The sequence below is a fragment of the Dunckerocampus dactyliophorus genome, chromosome 8 (assembly GCF_027744805.1).
Source record: "Dunckerocampus dactyliophorus isolate RoL2022-P2 chromosome 8, RoL_Ddac_1.1, whole genome shotgun sequence".
In the NCBI taxonomy this organism is placed as follows: domain Eukaryota; kingdom Metazoa; phylum Chordata; class Actinopteri; order Syngnathiformes; family Syngnathidae; genus Dunckerocampus; species Dunckerocampus dactyliophorus.
Window position 1 is genome coordinate 17,500,005 of NC_072826.1, and position 26,034 is coordinate 17,526,038.

At 39.4% G+C, this 26,034-nt stretch overlaps 1 protein-coding gene across 3 annotated transcripts in view; it reads right to left on the reverse strand.

Moving 5' to 3' along the window:
• LOC129186726 (cadherin-22-like) overlaps nucleotides 1–26,034 on the reverse strand; it is a 220,871-nt gene that overhangs the window by 96,271 nt on the left and 98,566 nt on the right. Inside the window, exon 3 of one of the 3 annotated variants that reach the window (XM_054785259.1) lies at nucleotides 22,704–22,743. The exons of 1 other annotated variant lie outside the window; for it this stretch is intronic. The gene's annotated coding sequence lies outside the window, so the exon portion shown is untranslated. Of the gene's footprint in view, nucleotides 1–22,703; nucleotides 22,744–25,357; nucleotides 25,447–26,034 lie in introns of all 3 variants that reach the window. One more of the 3 variants, XM_054785258.1, reaches the window with a different exon arrangement.

Sequence of the window (26,034 nt, forward strand, 5' to 3'; positions counted from 1 at the left end):
CTGATCCGAGCTATCAGAACTATCAGCATTCTTTAAAACGAAAAGACTGAATCGTTTATCAAAATTGATGCTAACACAGGCATAGCAGTTTTATCGGAACTCAAGCAACACATTTTGGCTGCTCGTCCAATCATCTTAGATGATTTCACCATTATCATTCCCAAATTAATTTATGAAACAACAAACAAAGCAGGGGTGTCCGTTCCTATATTGACATTGGTCCAATATCAGCCACCAGCACTTCTATCCAGCAGCAGCCCTTCTCGCCAGCATGCAGAACTCACACCAACAGCGTGTGGTAGCATGTTTAGCAAGGAGTGGGAGTGATGTCAGCTGTGTGGCTGTGTTTTTCGTTAAGTCCGAAAAAGACGTTGCAGCTGAGTGCAAAACTTGCCATGCACAAGTTTCTCATGGTGGCGCAGAACCAGGGAAGTTTAATACAACCAACCTTATCATTCATTTGAAGAAGGATTTCCGCAAACTTCCTAAAACATCCGCCGCTGTTTGACACATTTGCAAAGTGTGAGAAACTCCCACGGGACGGCAAAAAGTCATTGGCTGTAACAGAAAAGAGCCAGGCCCTGTCAGTGGTGGAGTAACAGTGGAGTAACGTCTGGTTTAAATGCTTCATTGAGCACGTCAACCCCTGTCACATTATGCCCGTCGTCGATAAAATTATACACCACATGCATTAAGAAGTAAATGGGTCAGTTTTTCTCATACTTACTGTTGGTGACTATTATTCTGTTTGAGTCACTTGATCAAGCCTTTTCTAACATTCCACGCTATTGAACAAGTAACAAAAGTATGTATGATCTGTGACGATGTCAGATCGACATCCGTATCGGCCAATATTTAACGCTGCAATATCAAAATCAGATCAGAAGTTGTATGGTGACACCCCTCAAACAAAACATCTGCTAGCTTAGATGACAATGTGTGCTAGCATGACTCATCAAAGATGCAGCGTCAAGTCATTACGATTGACCTTTTGACTGGGAAGCAAAGAAGTAGCAGCACAGAATATGATCAACTGAGCAACTAGGAATCCCTCCACTCTTTCCGGGGCATAATGAGAATTGGAAAATGTATTATTTTCCACTTGTTACCTTGCCGGGCGCTGACATTTCTAAAGGACTCAAGTAGCCTGTGCGGTCTGTTGACATTTGACATGTAGCTCCCTCTAATTCCTGACTAGCTACATAATAATTACCGTACTTATACAACCCGTCCCCGGGCTCGGAAGCTTGACCTTTCTGCAAATGACATGCTCACTTCCCTTAACGTGAGAAAACACAGATGTCATGTCCTATTGTGCGCTCCCAAAAGAGCCGATCTGGCTTGAATGTTGCCTGAACTTGCGTGACCACAAAGAGGAAGGACATCCAAACAACATGTTAACCACGACTTTACATTTGAGGGGAGGTCTTCATGCACAATTTGGCAAGCTCACAAACAATTTAACCATCACAACATTGATGAAGGTGACAAGAAACGAGGAGTCAAGTCGCCTCCTCTCAGACCGCAATCTGCTTTAATGGGAATCTCACAGCTGAACGCACCGTAAAGCACACAGTCAGGATGGACCAGCATCTTCTCAAAGCACTCCAACAGAAAAAGGAGGGAAAGGAAGCGGATGCAATAGGAAGTGGAGGTGAAGAAATACGAGTGCATGCTAGAGGTTAAATTAAAGATGCAAACAAGCATACTTGTATTACAAGCTATATGCTATAATTTTTTATATAAGGTGAATTCTATTATTTTACACCAAAATATATGAATAAAACATGTTTAATGAAATAATTAATGAAAATAGGACAATATGTTTTAACTATGGCTAAACACATTTTTAAAGATGCTTGGACTATAATTTCAAAAATCTCTGAAATAAACAATTCGACACGTGAAAATTTCATTTTGCAGGTAATAGTTTTAAATTAAATTAAAAACATATTTTTACAAATATACCAACATTTGTAAAATATGTTAGAGTGTAGTCTCCACACTAAATTACTGAATATCAAAAACTATATCATTTATAAATAAAAGAAGAAATAATAGCCCAGCGAACTATAGTATTGTAGACAGTAAAGTAGTTTTGAAAATACTTTTTAAAAATGTTTTCATTACATACAAAAATTTAAAATACATAAAAAAGTTACAAAAAATATATAGTTCATTTAAAATATGGTGGGCACTAAATTATCATATAACAATTTAAAAGATTAATTACACCAAGGGCTGTCAATTGATGAAAATATTTAATCATGATTAATCAACTTTTTGTCCATAGTTATTTAATCACAATTGATCGTAGATAGAAATACGTTTTTTATCCATAATAAGTTGGGATGTAGTGCCCCGTTTCTCGCCCAAAGTCAGCTGGGATAGGCTCCAGCATACCTCCGCGACCCTAGTGAGGAAAAGCGGCATAGAAAATGAATGAATGAATGAAGTAGATATAAATCTTTGTGTTAAACAATTTGACACAAATCTAGATATGATTAAAAAATTATATATTTTATTGTCCAAATGATACGATTCTATACGATTCATTGGTTACATTTGTTGATGTAGACATCTAAAATAAATGTCTACAAAGCCAATTCTGTAAAAGTGACATTCTTACAGTATTTTCAAATGTGGATAAGAGCACATCATATCCCCAAGCATGCTGTAAGGCGGGGTCCCCAACTTGCTAGCATGCTGCTAATGCTAGCGCTGCTACTGCTACTTACATCCATTCTAGTTTTCATTCCTGGTCACACTGACACAAGCCCCTTAAATAGCTGTCATTGGCCATGCCTGCCGGTAACTAGCGGCTCGTAACCAAAAATTTTAGCTCGCAGTTCAAAGCTAGTTGGGACACTCGTATGCCAAGATACCACTGTATAAATGACAATAAAAAAATATATGCAGCGCACCAGTAACTTCTCTCTTCTCCCTGGCATTTGAGAGGCGACGTATTCCGTGACAACTCAACTCACAGAAACATTAGATGCAAATAACGTTGGTCTTGTCGAGAGAGCCATTTGCCAGGGCTTTGAAGCTAAAATTACCATTCAAAAATACTGTTTTCTTTGTCCATTTCTGCTTAATATTTGTTCCCGCTTGTGGCTCCACATCCACTGCTGAGTTTCCTCAAACTATGGTGTGGGCCGAGGGTCAAACAGGACGTGCGTTCAAGTGCCATTAAAGTAGCATGTCCACTATTTATTACATATTTCTGCACGACATATTGATTTGTATAAAAATTCATTTTTAGCAAGTAGGTTTATTGTATATATAATATGATACAATATACTGTATATCGTAATATATATAATAACTCCATGGCTTGCCACCAATTAGTCAAGTTCCAATATAGTCAATGTTTTGTGTAATTTCCTACTAAGCTGTCATGAGAGCAGGTTGTCTCAATACTTATCAAAAGCAAAGCCGCGTGCAGTGTAAACCTCACTTGTTTTTACCTTGTACATATTTACCATCTACTCTGAAATTTAGGATCAGCCTCTGGAGTCACCAGGTATTGATCCTACAGATTGACGCCGAGATAAAAAAGAAGGTGAAACCAAATCCACCTCCTCAACAGTGCTCCTCAGCTGTTTATTCCTGGGAATATATTAAAGGGATTAGAGCGTGTACGTAACGTGATTACCAACAAAGCGTATAAAGTGTCAACACACAAGCGCACACACACACTCGTTCCCAAGAGAGGGAAAAGGTGAGGCGATAAAGAGAAATGAACAGAGGCGGATTAAGAGATTACTTTAGAGCGGGATTTCTTTTTTAAATAATGAAAACAAAATATTAACAACATACTTTGCAGTGAATATTTCTTTGATTTAGCTTTAGTTTGAAGAGAAGTAACAGAGGGAGTTACGCGGTTTAGCGATTTAATAGTTAGCTTTAATAGCTTTAATAGTTAGCTGTTCTAGTGGATAACTTCCTTTAACACTTTAACAAAAAATGAGGCACATGAATGAAATGTATCACCTTTGTCATTGAAGTTTGAAATGAGTGTTATGTTAATGTCATAATTAATATTTCTATACACTTCCAGGAGAGTTGCGAGTGTTCAAATATTTTATTCTAAATATTGCATGTACAGTTAACAGTTCAAATGTTAAACGTTTTATGATGGTTTATTTCTATTTCCATATTTTCCACGATTGTTATTTAATGGAAATAAAATGTTCATAAATGTTAACAAAACAAATGTTGTGCTTTTTATTTGGCTTTTTGTAACACCCCCATTCCAAAGGTCGGAGCAGCCTGAAAAAGGTTAGAGGCTTTAAAAAAAAGAACATGAGAAGAAGGAGAATAATACACAGTGCATCCCCGCACGCCGTGAGTCAGCATTCATGGCCCTGCAAAATCACTGATTTTTGGTCACATATTTATTATTTATTCATTTCCCCCCAAAATAGGCATCTCACGTCGGTAATAATTTAGAAATACATAATAATATAGGTAAAATGTACAGCGTACATGTACCACTGTTAAAAAAAAAGCCCACAATTTGTACATTTTGTTTTTCTGATAATTATGGGTGTCACGAGACACCCCACTCACGAGATTGGGTCCACGGGAACGAGACGAGACAAGATTTTAACATTCATTTTAAGAAAAGTTTAACGAAAAAATATGACTGGACAAACAGACAAACCCTAAACCCTAACCCTAACCCTTATTTAACCGAGTCACAAAACAATGCAGGCGTGTTTTAAAATGTCTATTGTCCCACGTTCAAAGACATTATTGTTATGTATGTATTGCTATACATTTTTTGAGACCAAATAAACCACTCTTATGAGAATATACTGTATAATAATAATAATAATAATAATAATAATAATAACACTCACTGTTTTTCTGTTATCTACTTGTCTTTGTCTATTTCTGTCAGGACGGTCCAGATGTCCTTTGATATTTATAATAAAAAAAAATAACAAATAAAATAAAAAAATGACATATTCGCATATATATACATATTTAGAGACAAATCTTTGTGTTTTTATTAGTTATTAGTGTGAACATTTAAGCTTTTTCTCTTTACATTATGCCTTTTTGCTCTATTTTTCTACTTTTGCTGGGTTTGTGTTTATTTTATTTCTGCAAAGAGCCACATTCCACAAATGGCCCCTGCGCCACACTTTGGACAAGGCAACGGAGGAGTGTGTCCAAACTATACTTTCTTGGCTTTGTTGCTCAGGGGCTGGGTTGCACTGCGGAAGGGTTTATACAGCTTTCAAACGTGCATGACGTTACGGAGGTGGAGCTCAATGCTGCTCGCCTTCTCAGCGGATTCTTCACCTTTGTTGATGGCTTGTATTTACTTACCGAATAAATGCATGGCACAAGTAACCTTTAAATGTGCACTCTTACTTGTCCAACATAGTGACAATGTCGTTAAATTGCCAACATGGATCTATTCTATGTATGAGGTGTTATGAAATGGAACCAGTGATCACCGGTACTTGAAAGTTGGCTCTGAGTCAAATGCAATGAGCGTCAATAGAACCGCTCGGTGATTAAGGGTGAAGACAAGTCCAAACATCTAAGTGATGTTGATTGGGTTGATTTGACACATCTCATCAACATCAACAAGTAGCAAGCAGCTGTTTAACTCAGATGGAAAAAACAGCCACGCATCACTCGCTGACGCTGTGAACACCCAGGTAGGTTGGATTGTAAGGTATGCCTCAAACGCTTACTGTGCGCTTCCAATAATGCCTTGCACACGGCCACTTCCATATTACATTTCTTATCATTCATAGTAGCGATGCCAGAGGTCGCAGTCTTGGTTGGCTTCTGGCTGCCCTGATCTCGCGATACAGCTTTTCTCCAAACGAGAAACCGTGCCATGTTTTAATATCACACCCCTACTTGAATAATGTTTTCTCATCAAGTGTTAGATTTCACACTTTGTTCAGCGGTCCTTGAATGCACCATAGTTGTGTGCCGTAGTTTGTCTGACTACGGAAGAACTAGCTTCGACAGTCAGTCCGGCCTCGAAACTGGTGAACACAAGTTAATATATAATGAAGAAGGCAAGCATTGTGGTTTAAGCAGACGCGGCTCGGAGAAACGCCTTCTCAAGTCAAGACTGGAGTCTGATTTTGCTTCCGCATGTCTTAATATGAACAGCGTGTAACATATTTTTACACTTGAATGAGATGTAAGAACTTTAATCAAGTGTTTATGGACTATTTTCATTTCCATTATTTCCTGAAGGAAAATAAAGGTTCCTGCATGTGAACAAATAGTTTAAAAGGGATTTTTTACGAATTACTGGACATCTAAAGTCTTTGTTATATGATGCTACACTTGTGGATATTTGCTAGTAAAGAACATTTTGGGCATTTCTTTTTCTTTTTTTTTTTTGCATCTATTGACTAACCTGTTTGTTTTCCAGTGAGAAGACGGTTTTCGTGATTAAAACGGGACATCTCAACAACAACAACAGCTTGTAATTAGCACTACGGCATCTAAATAGAAAGTTTGTTCTACACACAACTTTTAAAGAAAGTCAATACAAATCGGGCGAGAAAAAAAAATGCACTTGAAGCATTTGGTGTCATTGGAGTGGCCTGTTTTAGGTCGTGCTGTGTGAAGGTAAATAAATTTTAAAAAAAAAAAAACTCTATGCAAGCAGGGCACATCATCATCATCTCACTAAAGGCTTTTTTTTCTTGCCAAAATCAATAGTTGGCTGCAAATGTGCTTCTTCATGATTATGCACACATATACTGTATAGAACTTTCTAACAACCATCCCAGGAAATGATTGCATGCATTAAAAATTGTGACGATGCACTCAGAAACGAAATAATCACAGAATACCGCAGGCCTGCTTGGGTTTGTCTTTGAGGTTTAGGGGAAGCACAGTTGATAGTTTATGGGGCGAGTTGTCAAATAAAATGCAAGCTGCAAACTATTAATGTGCAATATAATTTTTTTACGCACATAATATTGATAGTGTATTTACTGTACATCAATCATGTGCACCGTGTGGAGGGGGGTATTAAAATACTGTAAATGAACCTCCAAATCAACTGATTTTTCCCCACTTTATTACCCGTAAAATACAGGCTTCGGGTAACTTGGGGGTGGGTGGTCAAAGGTTACAGAATGCCCACAGCAGCATATAACATTTGGGTATGAGGATGGAAACATCAATATTAGTGAGATTGAAGTGTAGCAAGCGAAGCAATGACTGATGAGCAGAGAAGGAAGTCTATTACGGGGAATGAATGTAATGATTCACAAAGCTGGTTTGCTATTCCCTTGTAATCTATGACCAAAGACATATTGATCATGCCATTGAAAAACAACAGGGTTCTGTCTCTAATTGAGGAAACAGATGACAATTAAGCAGAACACAGTGCTAACGAGGCGCGCATACCTGCCGATACGACCTTGAACACGTCAGTCGGAAGCACAGGCGCTAACAAACAAAAACAGTGGAGGAGAACGAGCATTTCCCATGTGTCCTTCTCAGCATGCGGCTGGAAGGAGACACGCTTTATCCAGGAGGAGACTGCGGGCATCATGCAACAAAGTATAGATAGTGGAGTAAACTAATGCCACCGTGTGTTTATGGTTTTCTAGCCCTGTGCAGTCGTCCCTCACCACATCGAGGTTCAAATTTTGTGGCATCACTTTATCACTTTATCATTTCAAACATGTATTAATGAATAAATCATGCTCTTCCGTGGTTCAATATGGCCTATTATTAGTCAAAACATATGCATATTTAAGCAAAACGCATGTATTTTTTTTCCCAAATTAAGCATTAAGCATAAAAATGACTAATTGAACTAAAATACAAATATAAGCCATTGAGAAGATGATTGGGGGGCAGCATGGCTCATGTGAGAGAGTGGTCGTCTCCGAACCTGAAGGTTGCAGGTACCATCCTCCATCCTCCCGTGATCGTGTCGAAGTGTGCTTGGGCAAGATACTGAACCCCCAGTTGCTCCTGATGCTGCGTCATCAGTACGTACAGGTGCTAGCAGCGTCAAAGCGCTTTGGGTACCCTGGAGGTGGAAACGTGCTATACAAGTGCAAGACCATTCACCATTACCATTTGTGGATGTCGTATTCTATATTGGTCACTATCATAATCATAACTATAAAAATAAACAAAAAAAACACTGATAAAGAAACCCTACTTTACTAATTACTGTATCTACAAATGAGAGTGGAAATGTGTCAAATCGCAAGTAGAGTAGGTGCCATGCAGCGGCAAAGGGAAACGTGACCAAAAAGGTGTCTGACACCGCTATAAGCTTCATTTGATTTAATGTCATTTTAATTTAATACAGAAAAAAATATAGCTATTCACAGCATCTCGAAAGAGCGAGTTGAGTGTTCGGTCGAATTTTGCTTATTTGAGAATATATTGTAAAAAAAAAAAAATCACATGACTGTACTTGTATTCTACAACGAACATGGCAATTTGTATGTTGATTGTGACGCTAAAAATGCATGTCTTTCAAAATCGCTGATACAACTATGATACAAAATGGGATACCTATGTGACACACTTACTGTATGACATGCATCATATGATGCATGATATGATGTTGTAAAAAGTAAATTGGTAAATTGTTATATTTAGTGGGCAACCAAAAGATGCCATTCAGGGTTTCCGCTACCGCAACAACAAAAAAGGGCTATGTTCACACTGCAGGTCAATTCCGATTTTTTTGCTCATATATGACCTATATCAGATTTTTTCATGTCATTGTGAACAGCACAATTCCGATTTTTTCAAATGCGACTCAGGCCTCATTCGTATGTGGATATAAATCCGATATGTATGTGTAATAATAATAATAATAATAATATGCATTGCTGTGCTTACCGAGACTTTAAAGGTACTCCCGGATGTAGGCAGTCACCGAAAGGCGGGGTTTATTGTGCAAGACTTGGATGAAGGTACTCACCGATGTAGGCAAAAGTTCTTGTTCTCATCCGAAAATTATTTTTTAAAAGTTGTTAATGAAGCAGTCTCATCAGTGTCTCACCACTCCTGCCTCCAACATCCACCCACACGCTCCTTGGAACAGACGTGGCAGCAAGTTGCCTACCAACTGCCGTAGCCAAAATTCTTGCCCTCTTTCTTCTTAATCTCCTACACCGAATCATTTTGTTGAAAAAATACTGGCTGCCGATGCACAAAATCCTTGAAATTACCACAAACGCGTTAAGGAGAGCAAGTTAGCAATGTGCGGATTGATACGGAAATATCAATCCTTCCGATACCAGCTCTTCATGATCTAAAGTTGATTCTGAAATCCAAATATTGATACTTTTGATACTTCAGATATGTGATTGTGTCCTTTTTTTCTGATGTTGTATATTAGCTTGGTTATGTTGTAAATCACCCCACTACGTCAGTATACTTAAGTGTCTAAAATAAATCAATAAATTACTGTGATGTCTTGCATTCTTTATGCTATGATTTCAAATACTGTACACTACTTTTTGAAATTTACCAGACACATTGACACAGGTGAATTTACACATAGTATCAGATCGGTATCGCTGATCCCACCCTGAATGTTACCCAGTGTCAGCTCGGAAATGAAATCAATGGTATTGTACATCACGAGCGCGCACCCTGCAGCAATCTTTACTTGCGTAAACACACGGAAATGCGAGTGATGTCGTGCTTTTGCGCATGCACGTTCACATATGCGATGGCGTTCACATTAACAAGTCACATTTGGTTGATAATGTGAATAACCACATAAAAAAATCAAATTTAAACAAACAATCAAACCCTGCAGTGTGAACGTAGCCTAAAATCTGCCACACCTTAAAAATGAGTTGTTTTTTTCCACTCACTAGCTCGTTTTTGTCCCACGGGTGTATATGTATGTGATGCTGGCTTAAGAATTAGGAACTCTGGCTTTCCCAATCGGAAGTCTGACATTTCCTAATTTTTTGAAGTGCAGCATCAACCTGGAAGTGACCAAGCTAGTAGATAAAATGTAAAATTGATCAAATGTGATGTGTGTTGAAAATGTGTTTTGACTATGGCTAACTGAGATAGTTATCGAGTGCCTAAAACGCTGGGATACATTAACAAGGACTAAAACAAGTCATTCAGCCTCAGTGGCATACACACACACGCGCACATGCACACGCACGCACACAATCACAGTATCACGAGTATCAAAGTTTTTCCGCCGACTTAGCCTATGTTTCCAGTCTCAACATGTTTAGTTCAGAGGAGGTCTGGTTCGTGTTTGTGAGGACATGCAGCTGTGAATGAGCGGTCCGCTGGAGAAATATTTCCACACACTCTTCCCGTGTGAGCTCCCTGCACCATGAGTGAGCAGTCCGGGCACAGTGAGGGGGAATTACCGCTGTTGCTACGAATCCAAATAGCCAACTTCCAACGTGAAATTAACAGCGATGGAGACGAATATCCAACGTTCAATGAAACTAACCTCACCAATGCGCAGAGTGAACCCTCTCGTCATCCAGCCTGTGCGGTAAAGAGAGATCGGTTTATCGATTATCGTGACAGGTCTATGTGGTTGTAAGCTGATTTTCCTTTTTCGAGAAATTCACCCTCAGTATAGCAGGAATGCTCAGGATCCTGCTGGGAGGTAATCATACCATTGCAATCTCTCCCTGCTGAGGCATCACTATCACCACAATGTCGAGAGGGAGTTTGACTTCCAAGCATTACGAACACCTCCATTAAGTGAGCATCGAATTATGAAGTCCATCAGAAGTCCCATCAGAAGTCCATAAGAATCCCAGCATGTGGAGGTGAGCTCTTATCTTGACTGTAGAGGTAAAATAGCTCATATGGTGCGTGTGCTTGAGGGTATGTACTGTATGGAAAACTGCTCTATGGATAACAGGCTTTACAGACATTACTTCCTTTTACCATCCACTTTAAAAGCGGATGGCCTTGCTCTGCATCTTTGCAGAAAATTAACCATACATGGAGATCAGATCACATTCAACAGTGGTAAAGTTAAAAAAAAACAACAAAAAAAAAGTACGGGCAGAGAGTATAGCAATCGACACATGGCCACCCGCTTTGACGACAAACCTCATTTAGTGTACAAGTGCAGGGAATAAGTGGAGAAGTGTTTGATTTCCACACAAGTGCACTTGTCTGATTTAATGGGCTTGCAAATAGATAAAACCAGCACCATTTGCACACTAATACGGTAAAAGTGTTTCTAATCAATGTGAAAAAAAAAAAATCTGAGAGGTTAAATTCTATACTCTGCTCTAAGTGAGTCATTTCAAAACATCAATTTCATTTTATCATCAGGGATAAAAAAAAAACCAAAAAAAAAAAACCTTGGGCTTTAATTAGCTGCAATTGTAGTTATTTTGCTCTTGCTGTATATTCTCTAAATTACTCAACTCCAAAGAGACGCCTCAATAAAAATAAAGGGCCATGAGACATTAAGAGATTTGTTATATGATTACAATAATCACAAACACCACTTAGCGTTTACTTTATTGACGTAATAGGCTGCAGTCAATGTATAGCTCAACAACTAATTAAATGCTCTCATCTAACCACTGCACAGAGGCCCTAATGAATTATTTTTTGTACATAATATCAGTGCAAGGCTTCATACCTTCACATTTTTACCTCGCCAAATGACTAATGTCTTGAATAGAAATGATGAAGTTATGCATGGCAGTGCTCATGACACCCAAACACATGCTAATGTTGTTATTGTTGCCGTGCAAAATAACACTGAAAGGCATATTTCCTGTGTTAGATGTGTGCTCAAATGTTGACATATTTAACCTTTATTACATTTTTCGCCACTAATAAACAAATCGGAGGAGGCGGCATCACTTTGAGAACCCTCCCTCCTGGAGCAACACATGGAATACATTGGTTTCATATTGTTACGGTGCATATTTTGTTGATTTTGTGTTGCTGCTGTTGTTGTTGTCAGATTGTCAGATTCTTCAGTATCATGTTCTCCACATTTCGAGGACAATTGTTTTGATATTGTGCCTCAGATAAATTAAAGCTTTGGACTGAATGTGTATTACCGGAGGGTGCTTCTATCATCTGCTGTCCAGACTATCTTTCGTCATCTCAGGCCGAGATCTGCGAGTGAAAACACAAGAAGACAAACACAGAAGTTTGACCGTAGAAACGCGTGCCAAGGTGGCAGTAAGTAAATCACATTTTTTGTGACTAGATAGTTTGTACACATCGTCCAATGATAATTTGGGTTTTCATGCCAAATTTCAAGGCTCAACCAAAATTACAAAATTACAATTACAAAATAATTACAATTTCATTTTGCTTGGTTTTTTTATCGTTGTTTACTTAAAGTTTTATTAAGTGTTTATTAGTGTGTTTATTTATAGTTTATTTGGGTTTTTTTATTGCTTTTTTAAACATTTGGTTAAACATTTTTTGGTGTCATGAGCACTTCATAACTGAAGCAATATGTTTATGCTAGTCAAAGATCCTCTGTAACAGGAGTTCTCTGCTATTTTTAAAAGGTGGTGTTAGTCATAGTTGGGTACAGTAAGGGGGACGGTATCATTCGAACGTACAGTACTATGTCCTGCCCTCTTCCTGCTCAGAGCATGCAAGCCACACCCAATGCAACACTCACACGCAGGAAAAGGTGACGAGAAATGAGTGTGCCCGTGCACAAGCTGGGAGGAAGTGGCAACCATGAACACCACTCTACCATTCAGGCCGATCAACAAACCTTGTTCAGTTTAACTCGGAATTGTTAAGAATATAGACATTTTTTGTACAATTTCTTCTCTGAAACCATTACTGGTAACAGGGATAGTGTTCTTATATTTTGGGGTCACAAATAATGTGACATGGAGCCAAGGAGGGAAATCACCTTTAAGGACCAAAAAATAAAAATAAAAAAAAACATTAGTGAAAAATCCTCTACAAGCTAAGAGCACTCTGCTGTGTTTAAGTTCCCACTGCAAAAAAAATGCAAGTATTGCTCTACAGCAGGGGTCACCAACGTTTTTTCTTGCGAGAGCTACTTTTAGAAAATGAAAATGGCCACGAGCTACTCATTTTTGTAGAAATGATTTTCATACCTTATTTCAACCCAAACAAATTAAATATGCTTGTTTTAGCAAAACATTCACAAAATGCTGGTATCCACAACTCACATTTTATGTTTCAGAATACTTTTCTTTCTAGTGTTCTCACATTATTAACTGAAAACCTGAATGAAAAGCAGGCTTGCGGGCACCTCATGTGGTCGTGGGGGGCTACCTGGTGCCCGCGGGCACCACGTTGGTGACCCCTGCTCTACAGTGTATATCAGAGGTCCCCAACCGGTCCGTGGGTGCAGCCAAACTGAGCTGCAGAAAATTTTAGAAGCATATAATAATTACTTTTGGAAATAATTCCATCATTTACTCTAAAACAAAGGTAAAAAAAAATGAATGTAAAAAAGAAAAGTATTGTACTCTAACGTCTCATCAAGGTCAGAGTTGGGCACACTCCATCACGTCACTCGTGCTCACAGCTTCCATGCTAATGAGCCAAACCACTTCTGTGTTCGTTGTGTGCAGGGAGAAGCTGCTTGTTTCGTCTTTTCAGATTAAAATGTACCAGACTAACCAGAACTTTCCACAAAGGCATTGAAGACGTTGTTGCCATTCCCATCTGATTTGGTAAAAACACACTGCGCCTGTCACCCACACACATCAAACCCTGCTATTATCGTACTGATGGTGTGTCAGTATTCATTTTGTGGTTTTAATTTGATGTTTTTCTTCCGTAAATGAAACTATATTAGATTATCAGAACATCTGATCCGCACCGCGCCCCCAGTCCATTGGGAGAGTAGTCGGTCCGGGGTCTCAGAAAGGTTGGGCCGCTGCTCTACATGACAGGAGTCCTCTGATGTCTTTCAAGACCTGCTGTAAAAGTGTGAAAGACATTTCCTGATATAGGTAGCTAACTTAAAAATGACTTGATTGTGTCATTTGACACTCTGTGGATAGAGCAGGCACTCCAGAGAGCCCAAATAAGTGTTTTCAAGCAATTAAAAAGTCAATTTTCCATAATATATATATATCTAAGTAATGTAAATGTTAACTGAACGGGAGAAGTTGCAGTCGTCAGTGTTCTGAGAGAGATATTGCAAGATGAGACCTTCTATCCTCAGACCCAAAGGTTAATGAGACTTGAATTAAGAGGAAGAGTATAGCCTTTGCCGTACTCCCACGTCAGGGAGAGGACAATTACAATGTGCGTCTGTGTCACCTTACAGACTCCCCGTCCTTAGCTTTTTCTTAATTACTGTCCTGGTATCCTCCCCTCTTCTGCTTCATTAGACACTTTCCTGGACACTGATTGATGCCAAAGAGATGATGGAATGGACAGAGTCGATGAAGCAAGAGGGGTAATGTGGATTTTCGTCTTAAGATTTGTTCCCGAAAGAAGGCCTTCTTCTGTAGCTCTGACAACCAAATGAGTGGAGATGAAGGTTTTTGATGGGCAACCCACTCGTCTCTTGCAAACTTAAACGGATGCTTAGGAATTATGAATGTTAGCGGGTTATCTCCCAGCGCCACATGCTTCTCCCTTTGTGAGAGAAATGTCTTTACTTTGGTGCTCGGCCATTGTTTTAGATGAGTAATGTAAACAGTGAACGGGACGCTGTGAACAGTTGCAGAGAGAAAGAATTCATATGCACGCCGTCTGCTGAGTCCCATTAGCGGACAAAAGATATGGTAGGCAATCAAGAGAGGAAAATGACTATTTTAGTTGATCACTGTTTCTTGACCGACAAATAAAACGCTTCATCGTCTCAAAGCCCGCAGAGACACTCGTTGTTTCCACCAATTTGCAGAGAGTGCCCCTGGAAAGTATTCACTTATATCTGCTTTTCCCATCTCCTCTCCGTCTTTAAGACATTGTCTCTCCTCCCATCACGTTTGTTAAACTATTCCACTGGATGGTTATTCCCAAGTCATTATCTTATTTGTGTGTCTCCACTCAGCTGTGAATCCTCAAGGAATTTCTCTCTGTTCTCCATTAGCTCTGCCACAGTCAAGCCCAGGCTGCCAATCACACAACATTGCAGACATAAAGAAGTGGGGGAGACAAGATAAGGAGAGATGAAGGAGGGAATAGGAAGAGGCCGAGACTCTGAAATAGCAAGGAAACGGAAGGCATTAGAAGACAGGAAAAAGTGATACAGGGTAGACTTGCCGATAAACGGAGAGCTTTTAGGGCTAATAGGGGCTATCAGGGCAAAGTGAGAGTCCAAATTAGGGGTCAGGGACTTCACTTGGAAACAACTGGCAAGGACGATAACTGTTTCTGTTCATGTTTTCATATTTCTGTGGCACAGATAGGCGCCTGGTGATGCAAATAATGGCTACAGGCTGATTGAACGTCTGTTAAATACAAGGAGTGGAGTGCAGAATAACCTCCAGTGTGTGTGCACCGGAGATACATACGTTATCTGTTCGTTAGTTTGGAGAAATCCATTCTTCAAAATGGTATCATCATTTTCCTAAGCTGCTGTAAAATAAACTTCCCAGTTATAACTGAATTTGTGTTGATATAATTATGGTTGAGTATGCCAAAACCATGCATGTTTGGTTCACCAAGAGTCTATGGGCCTGTTCACACAAGGCCATTTATTATTTACCGTGCTCGCGCCCACTAAAAGTTTGGTACGTTTGGCTAGTGTGAATGCTCTAATCTGTATGATTAGAAGAGGTTTGGATATGTAAATAATCCAAAAGGCAAAAACCATGGCACACTTGCTACATTTATATGTGTGATAACGATGAGTAATTTAATTAATGTGATCTCACAAGCAATTAATGACAGCAGTCATATTGCCCACTAGAAAACATTTCAACGACTTGAAATAGGACTGAAAATGATCCACAAAGTTGAGAAATTAACAGTAATACAGCAGGCTAAGTTCAGCCCAGCTGGAATGGTCTAGTGTAGTCTAGTGTCAGACAGTGACAATTGCATCCAACTCAAACTTAATTGTTGATCATTATACAAAAAAAAAAAAAAATCTAAACAAATCACAAAGAATCAGAACTATAGGGTCTACAAAGACATTCTGTATTTTGTGTGTTGGAACTATAATAAAACAGGCAAGACATCATTCCTGCAGGCTCCATCAGGAATGTTTCAAAAGCCAAACTCTGTGAATCTCTGCCCTGGCTGCCAATAGGATTACTAAATTTAGGGAAGAGATTAGCACAGTTGAGAGGCGAGGATTTGAGAAGTAATGACCTACATAGATCATGAATGTGGTCCTCTTTGACAAAGGAAAGCATCATCTTGGATGTTGCTTCGGTCATCACAAGGTTCACTGGAAAATTATGGCTATTTATGGTGCCCCCCTACGGGTTGTGCTCAAAATGTTTTGGTGACATGCTAGCATACATGTAATACAGAAATCCTCCACATTGTATTATCATTAGACATATGGTCAATGATTTATGGACTAAGTCCTATGCCCCTGCAGACGTTTTGCTTGATGGCGGCCATGTTTTTCCAACCAATCTTGGTCAAATTTTACAAACATGCTTGTCAGTTACGAAATTTGGTGTTCATTTGAGCAGTGTGAGAAATTTCAAGTCAATTAAAGCCAAGACAAATTTCAAGTCAAGGCCCCTGTAGCCACTCATTATTCAACTGTAAATGCCCTATTGATTTTGACGCTATTGGACATCAAGAACGTCCAAGATAGCTGATGTCAAAGACCAAATCAATACATTGTCCTTGTTACCTCTCTACCGCTATCACTTTTTCCAGCCTAACTTCATACTTTCAGCGATCATCCTCGATATCGACACCTATCCCATCCAAGATGATTGAAACTGAAAGGGTTGCAGGTCATACTGGTATAGCCAAACGGACTCTTGTTGGTCCAGCATCTCGTTAAATGCTTCCAGCGCAGTCATGGGTCAGTCATGTCACCACTCGACACCCTGAACCGTGAAGCAGTTGGAAAAAGACATTTTGACCTGGACGCTAAATGATTGCACAAGAGGCTCTCATGCTGCAAAGGAAGAGGGTGAGCGGAGGCCCCCGAGGGACACGAAGTGAGGCATGGAGAATAGGTGGGAAGAGATGGAGAGAGTTGAAGCAGAGGGCAAACATATACAGGCAAGTTTTGAACTGGAGAAACTATGGAGAAGGAGAAGAGTTTCAAATTAGGATTTCCAATCAAAGTTTCAGATTAGGGTAAGGGTTTCAAGTTAATGTTAGGGTTTCAGATTAGGGTAAGTGTTTCAAGTTAGGGTTAGAGTTTCCAGTTAAGGTTAGGGTTTTAGCTTAGGGTTAGGGCTAGGATTTGAAATTAGGGTCAGCATCATGCTCTGCGTGACAGCTCAGGCTCTGTTGTTTGTTTTCCCTCATTTCCTGTTAGGGGTTAGGGTTGGGAGGGGGTTAGATTTTCTGTTTTAAGCTGTTTTGAGTTGCCATTTACTCCCGTGTCTAGCTGCGGTTCACGACTGTCCTTAATTAGTAACTAGAGGGGTTCTCATGCCCAGCACAGTGACTTGAGCTTCGCTAGATCATAACTAGCGTTTGAGGTATGTGTTGTCATGCCTTGCAGCATGTTTGCTCTTTCTGTAGCTTCCGGGACATTAGATGCACACTGCATATTCTGTTTTTCGTTATTGCTCTATTCCGTTTTACCCCACGGTGTTTCTGTAACCCTTTTTGCACCGCCGCTTTTTGTTCACCTTTTTGACTCCACTCCTGCTGCTGTGATTGTTGGCACCTGCTCAGCATTGACGACTCATTCATCTGCTCTTTGCCTCCGTTTCTGCATTTTGGGGTCCCACGCCATACCAGAATTTGACAGTTAGGATTTCCAGTGGAAATTGTGATGAATGAACATAAATATAAATCTGTATGCAACAGCTTCTAAACAAGACGGAAATGAACAACCTTAAGAGATGCAAAGACGGACGTATGAAACGCAACACAAGTGTGCCAGCAAGGACACGCAAACAATACATTGGCCAACTATTGTCCCATTACACTTTAACAGAACGTTCCTTTTTCTTCTTTTTAGTTCAATCCATTTTATTTATGTTGCACTTACAAAAAGTCGGCCAACGGTGAAGGTGAACTGTTACAAGAGTGCACCCCGCCAGATTAAAAGGAAATGATTGGATGTGAGGGACATATGGTACAGCATTAAAATGCGATCTACAGAGAGATTCTGACAAATTGACACATCAAAGCAGTAACACAAGATCTGCTATTTATCTGCCTTTGGCTTTTGCGCAGAACCGAGCAAAGCAGAATGTTGTTACAATTGTGTGCACTTTCACACAGCATTATGGCACAATCATATATCATATATGATGATGTTGTAATGTGTAAAATAGATGTTGGACAGCGACAATTGCTTTCAAGACAAGTGTCACAAGTGTCACATCGTGGCAGGTGTTAAACTTCATACCCCGGTGCTGGCATTACCGTATTTCCTTGCACGACAACAGCCTGCTTGTGTAGGTAGGATGTCATAATATTGGTCAAATATTGCTTACTTCATCACCGTATTCCATGCCGCTGCTGTTCATGATGCCAAATTACCCAGAAAAAAGGAGGAATGTTTTGTTAGCTGCAGGTTTGCTATCAAGTTTAGTTAAATTGCAGACTCCTCTCAGTACGTTGCTGAAGTCTGTTTCAGACAGCCGCCGTCCTGCCTCTGTTACAGCTCTGATAATACCACAGAGGCTGGAAAATTCCAGGGTTGTCCTCTGTGTCATTGGGGTATTCTGCCAAGACGACTTTGTCACCCCGCTCTCACCATACTGGTGCTGTTTACACAGAACCCAGAAAAAAGACTTTCACAGGCGGTGTTAAAGGGGCTGCTCCAGTGCAATGTTTGAGTTCAAAATTCAGATAAACTGCAGATCACTCGCATATCTCCCTTTCACACAGAAGCCGTGCCATCTCTGCTTTGATACGACCTCCAAAGCGGGAAAATTGCAGGGTCGACTTAAAAAAAAGCCACCTTGTTCGGGCAGTGTGAAAGATTCAGGATTATTCACAGTCAAAGTAAGGAATATGTGGGTATATTGCTAATCTCAGATACACATTTATATCCAGACCTGCACCAACATTGAATGAGTTCTTCCTTCGCTCATTTGCTATCCTAACATTAAGTTTTGCTTCAGCACTTTTGGCTTAATCCTTCCAACAAACAGCAGTGTAAATAGTACCTCTGTTGGCAAAGCTAAAAAAATCATAAAATCATATCTGTATTTCTATTTGTGCCGCATTTTAGAGAATATAGATATTATTTGTCACGCCTCCCACTCTGTGAAGCCGTGCGACACGGGTGGTACAGTCTGAACCGCTCTGCCTACTTCTCCTTGTTTGTTCTGCTCCTCTACCTCTGACTGGTAAACACCACCCGTGTCCGTGCTCTGCATGAGGAATCAGCCTGCTCGGCCCAGTCCGCTTGGATTAATCTGGAACGGGTCAAGGTCAGACGTGTTACTACAATGTCTTTGCAGTAATAACCATGTCTGAAGATTTCGCCAAAATTAATTCTTGCAGCAGAATGTGAGGAAAGGATGGAGGAGAGGTGCAACGACCCGGGGGCTGATTTAATGGAGGGATAATGCAGGACATCGTCTAACAGTTTTTGCTCCGTTGCCCTCTCGGCACATGTGAATGTTGCAATCAGCCTCATTGGAAACTTAACGAGAGAATTAGAGTGGAGGACACAAGCAATGAGTGTCCTCTAAGTTTGCTATGCCCCTTTGCCAAAATAGAGCATTTGGGATCATCATCACAACAAATATGCTAACAGTGGACACTTTACAAGGTCTCATATAACTGTATATCATAGTTTAAATAAGTCTCATTGGTAGCACAATAATGCATTGGAAGCCCTGATGCGGTCATTGAGACAGTTTAAGAGTGCTTTTAGTAAGGCCTACTGTAAACACACCTTTGTGTGTGTGTGTGTCGATAGCTTTAATGCTAATGAGCTGTGTTTGTCTCCGACAGAATATGTTATAGCTTACTTGCGACTCCTAAAATTTGTAGAAGTAGAATGGCACGTAGAGCCTTTACTGATCAGGCTCCTGTTATTGAACCATCTCCCTAACTCACCTTTTTGCTGTTAGCCTGTTAGACTGACCCCTTTCTCCTAATACGCCTCCCTGTTCCTTGGACTAACATAAAGACTCTCCTGTTTTCTCACTTGATCTACCATCTATCCCACCACTCTATTTTGTCTATCCTAACCCAACCGGTCCAGACAGATGAAGTGTCCCCTTGCCCCTGTCGCGATGTACTTGCTCACGTGGGGTTCAGTTGGTTTCTCTTTTCATTTATGAATGATCATATACCTACCTCATGTGTTAAGTGCCTTGAGATCATTTTTGTTGTGATTTGGCACTGTATCAATAAAATGTAATTGTATAAATATGCTCTATCCAGCTACAGTAGGCCAAAGTTGTTCGTGGCTACTGGACATTGAAGAAAACTTCAACTCAGGTTTCAAGAGGGTTTTTGTTTGTTTCGTTGTGCAACAAGCAATAAGTGAAGGCATACCACCCAGGGATCAGGCCTGTGTTGTTATTCAAATTAGAACAGTATTTATTTCCAGGTTTACTCAGAGGAGAGAAAACAAACAAGAGGAAAGTAAAAAAAACAAACAAAAAAAATCAATTGAGTTGGAGACAGTCGGACCCCAGAGGTGTCATGTGCAAATATAAAAGACTGGACTCCTCTAGATCCGGTTTATTAATAACTGGCTGTGACCTGAGGGTGCAAGTCTCATTAACATTTGCGATGGTCTGTGACGTGAGTGTGGAGCGAAAACATTCGATTTTCTCAAGAGCATCATATCAATAATATCAGCAATGAAATTATCTGCTGTAACTGAATCACCTTCTAATAGAGCCTTCAAATAGACATTAGTCACTGCTTGGATATTACTACAAACATTTCTATACACAAACACACACACACACACACACACACATACAGTAATATGGAAACATAAGCACGCCCCATTGTGCTGCATATGTCTCCAAGTATGATACTCTGAGGATACTGCTTTGAAAGGATCTTGGTGTTAATCGTGTTAGCGTGTCAATTGCTGTTTCCATGTTAAGTTGGCACAATGCTAACTTGCTAATATTTTGCCTACATATTCCTTGCTATATGGTGACTTTTACACCTCATGCTAGCATACATGTAATGCAGATATCGTCAAAATTGTATAATCACTGGACAAACGCTTAGACAAAAACTGCACTTTTCTGGAATTTTGCCCATTATGTGAGACATGAACACTTTCTTTACATTCTAAAGATATAATTATTCCGCCTATAAAGCCTTCCGAAAAAAACTCCAAAAAGCGCCAGCAACACTCCATTTAGATATAATGTGATGTTCATATGACCAAGATACGGCGGCATTGTTATTATTATTAACATTGCTATGCAGATGGAACTACATGACTGGCGTATCGACACCTTGACACACCACACCGACTAGCTACTAGCTAGCTAGCTCTTCACCACACACTCGCCCACTACCAAAAAGGTTACATACTGGCACTGCCACCACTGCTGCTGGGTTTTTATTTTTTAGTTTGGAAAAGTTAATGCTAAGTGTAGGTGTTCGTTTCTATGTTGCTATATGTAATCGTTACGCCCCAGAAAATAGTTCCTTTAATGCTTAAAATACGGCAAAATACTGTAAGTATTAAGTAAGTATGTTATCAAGAATGAACCTGTTACTACGTGGTCACAGGATGCATACAAAACCATAAAACATTGTTGGAGGTTGCAGTAATGAGCTGTCTCGCTATTCCAAAAAAAAGTGCAGTTTTCCATTAATGACTAGTGGACAATTAGTTGCAAAAACCTGCCCCTGCACCTGCAAATACGTTTTGCTTGAACGGCCATGCTATTCAACCAAACCACCCTAAAGTTACAGTGAGAATTTTTTTTTAGAGAGAATTGAGCTGTGTGAGAAATTCCAAGTCTATCGACGTATGGGGTTTAATAACAGCACCGCCGTGTGGTGTATTTGTCAGAAAAATAATAGCACAGGTAACGCAGGAGAGGTGCATGCTTTAGGTAGAGAGTTAGCTTACCCCAAATCTAAACTTGCATTGGAAAAGTACTATTAAAAGCACGACTATTGACATCAGCTCAGAACAGACAATATATCTTACCATTTCTATACTTTGTGGCTGCAAAACTAACAGTTAACATCCCCAAACCTGAAGCCAGTTGTTTTATTTGCCTTAACTTAATTAGAAATGCAGTTGAAGAATATTTAATTATCACTATCTCAGCTGGGGTTATGTTTTATTCAGTGTTTTCTCTCTATGCTTCTGTCCACTTGTTGGCAATGATTGAACGTGATGAGAAGAGTGCAGCATGGACCAACAAAGACCTCTTTGAGGTTTTTAAGCAGATCTTAACACTGCACAGAAAACAACAACAAGCAGAGGACTGTGTATTGCAATTGCTGTGCAGCTTTTAGAAAGGCACTTGAAAGCAATATTAGGCAGGAGAAATGCAATATCTTCCACTTTAACTGGAGAATAAAACATCAGCAAAGAAGACAAGAGAGATGAAATACCTGCAACCACACACACACACACACACACACACACACACACACACACACACACACACACACACGTGTATAGAATGTTAACTCACACATCACGTCATCCCCAACTTGCTCTCTTAGTGGCTATATCTACAAACAGTAAAAAAAAAGGAAAAAACATTAAAAAATGTAAAAAAAAAAAAAGATTCCATTTATTAAAAATGTAATTGCATTGCATGCGGAAAAGTAGCATATCAACAGTGGCAAAATAATAATACATAAAGATATATACAAATACACTCCTGATCAAACTCTTAAGACCAGTTGAAAAATTGCTAGAATTTGCTTTTTGCACATTTGGATCTTCATGAGGTTTTAAGTAGAGCTACAATATGCAAAAACACGAAGGGGGAGTGAGACAAAAAGCATTTTGAAAAAGTAATTTATTAACAACAATTAAACTGAAATAGGCTGTTTATCAGCTGATCAAAAAAGTTTAAGACCACAGGCTATAAAAGCCAAAATCTGCTCAAAATGTTCATTTTCTGTCAGGCATTCACACTGTCATGCCCTCCTGAAGGCTAAAGCTAAGAAGCTTTCTCTTTTTCAACGTGGTCGGATTGTCGAGCTGCATAAGCAAGGCCTCTCGCAGCGTGCCATTGCTGCTGAGGTTGGGTAAATCAGTAAATCAGTCATTCTACATTGTTTGAAAGATCCTGAGCATTATGGAACGCTGTTAGCGCCAAGATCATTTTCAAAGAAGGATATCAAATCATACTCGCAATCTAACAGGTTTAACTATAAAAATGTATATAATTTACATTTACACATTTTATATTTACAATGTATATTACACATAATTTATATTTACACAAAATGTATATGAATAACAATAAAAAGCAATGAAAAGGTCTTGTAATATACAGTAATCCCTTGTTTATTGCGGTTTATTGGTTCCAGATCTGACAGTGGTACGTGAATCCACGAGTAGGATTCTTTATTGTTAAATTGAATATTTTCATAGTTAGAGCATAGAAAATCTGGTTACAACCTTCTAAATGTGTTTAACATTATTAAAGCCCTCTTAGTATGAAATATCTTTACACCTTTACACATTACCCAATATGGTAGACATAATAAGATAAAATAAGACATAAGTAAGACACAATATAGGCTCACAGTTAGCAATTTGTTGTTCTTTTTTACTTACTGTTCTGGACAGTAATTCCTGCATTGGCTATTGTCTCATCATTGTAACAGTACTGACATCTAGTGACCAGTGTAGAATGCTACATTTTATCGTAACATCTTTGAATGCATCCTCTGAATGCCTTACATTTGTATTTTAGTTCGTTTTGCCATTTTTAACGCTTGCTTTAATTTATGAAAAAAATATGTAAAAGTTGCTTAAAATATGCATAGTTTTGACTAATAATAAGCCATATTCGACCACGAAACAGTGACAATTTATTAATATATTTTTGAAAAACCGTGATAAAAACCGTGAAATTCAAAGTGCGACGTGGCGAGGGATTACCGTACCTCTAAAATGCATATGAACAAATGGGAAACACAAAATGCAAACATATGCTACATAAAAAAAAAACACAGACACAAAAATTTATTGTCTGGGTCAATCAATACACCCATGCTAGCGATGAAGTGTCTAAACATTGTGCTGCTCCTGCAGGGTCCAGCAGGTCATTTCATTTCAAGGCCACACATGCACTACAATACCAAACATTTATCAAGCAGCAATATAAGGTTCAGGCTCTGGGGGGGATAAAAACAACAAAATTGCACATATCCACAGTGAATACAAGTGACGAGAGAAAATACTTAATAATCATGCTTGCACACACGCACACACGCACACACACACACACACAGTTGTGAGGCCGAGGCAACATGAGAAAAAAAACATCCCCAGCCGTTAGCCATATAATGACAGCCCATTGGGTACAGTGGTAGTAATAGCCCTCCAAGCAGCAATGAGATATTATGTGCCAGATATACCATGTAATCACGGAATGTCTACAATCACAGCCTGGTATTCTGAATAGCTCAGAAAAAAACATGTTTTAGAATTCCATCCATCCATTTTCTATGCCGCTCATCATCGCTAGGGTCGCGGGTATGCTGGAGCCTATCCCAGCTGACTTCGGGTGAGAGGCGGGGTAGACTGGACTGGACTGGTCGCCAGCCAATTGCAGGGCACATATACAAGTAGACAAACAACCATTCACTCTCACATTCATACCTATGGACAATTTAGAGTCGCCAATTAACCTAACATGCATGTTTTTGGAATGTGGGAGGAAACCGGAGTACCCGGAGAAAACCCACACACGGGGAGAACATGCAAACTCCACACAGATATGCCCAACGGAGATTCAAACCCAGATCTTCTCGATCTCCTGACTGCGTGGCCAACGTGCTAACCACTAGGCCACTGTGTGGCCCCATGTTTTGGAATTAATAATATATATTTTTTTAATACCAGCAAAAACAACAGTTACATGATGATCACTGTCAAAATGTAATCTGGAACAGCTCTTGATTAAAATCATTTACACTGTTAGTATATGCACAACTAGCTGTGGCTTTTAATAGGATGTAATTGGCACTAAATGGGCATTAAGACCTGCAGTGGCATTGTATTGTTATTTTATAATGTAATCTGAATCAGAGCTGGTTAATTCAATTTGACATTTACAACACAGGACTCACTTAGACTGTTTTGTTTTAATGACACAGTTCTTACCTTTTCTGGTCATCATAGAACGGTAAGCCATAATCTCAGTTCGCTATGTACTGGTACGCACCTCCAACCTACATTTTAAGGTCACGGTTCTGTTCATTGTGGGTACAGAAAGGGAACAAAAGGCAAAAACATAAACATGAATAGCGTCTGTGTAAACGGCTTCAATGGCGTTTTAAATGAAACAAACATTGCAAACTGCAAGCAGGTAATTACCATTAAAAAAAAAAGCAATAACAAAATAATAAACAGTCGAACCTCGTTTAGCGTCCGCTCTGGTTCAGTGTCATTTTCAGTTTATGTTAAAAAATTACGACAAAAACATTGCCTCGGTTTGGGTACATGTTCCAGTTAGCGTGCAATACGGCGCGTCTTGTCGTGTTCTTAATACACCGCATGAGTCCAAATGTGTTCTTATTGTATTTTCATCACAAAACTGTCAGGAATGCCGTAAGCTAGTGCTAGAGAGGACAAGGCAAGGTGTGGAACAAAAGTTTAATCCAAAAATTATCCTCCATAGCAGTAAGAAATATATACATACATATACAAAAATATAAAGAGTCCAACGGAAGTATGGGGCGTAGCCACACAAAAAAGGGATACAAAATTGTTACGATGGTGTTTGTCGCTCTGCTGCCGCCTGCTTTGTGTGTGCTCTCTGTGCAGCTCCAGCCGGTGTG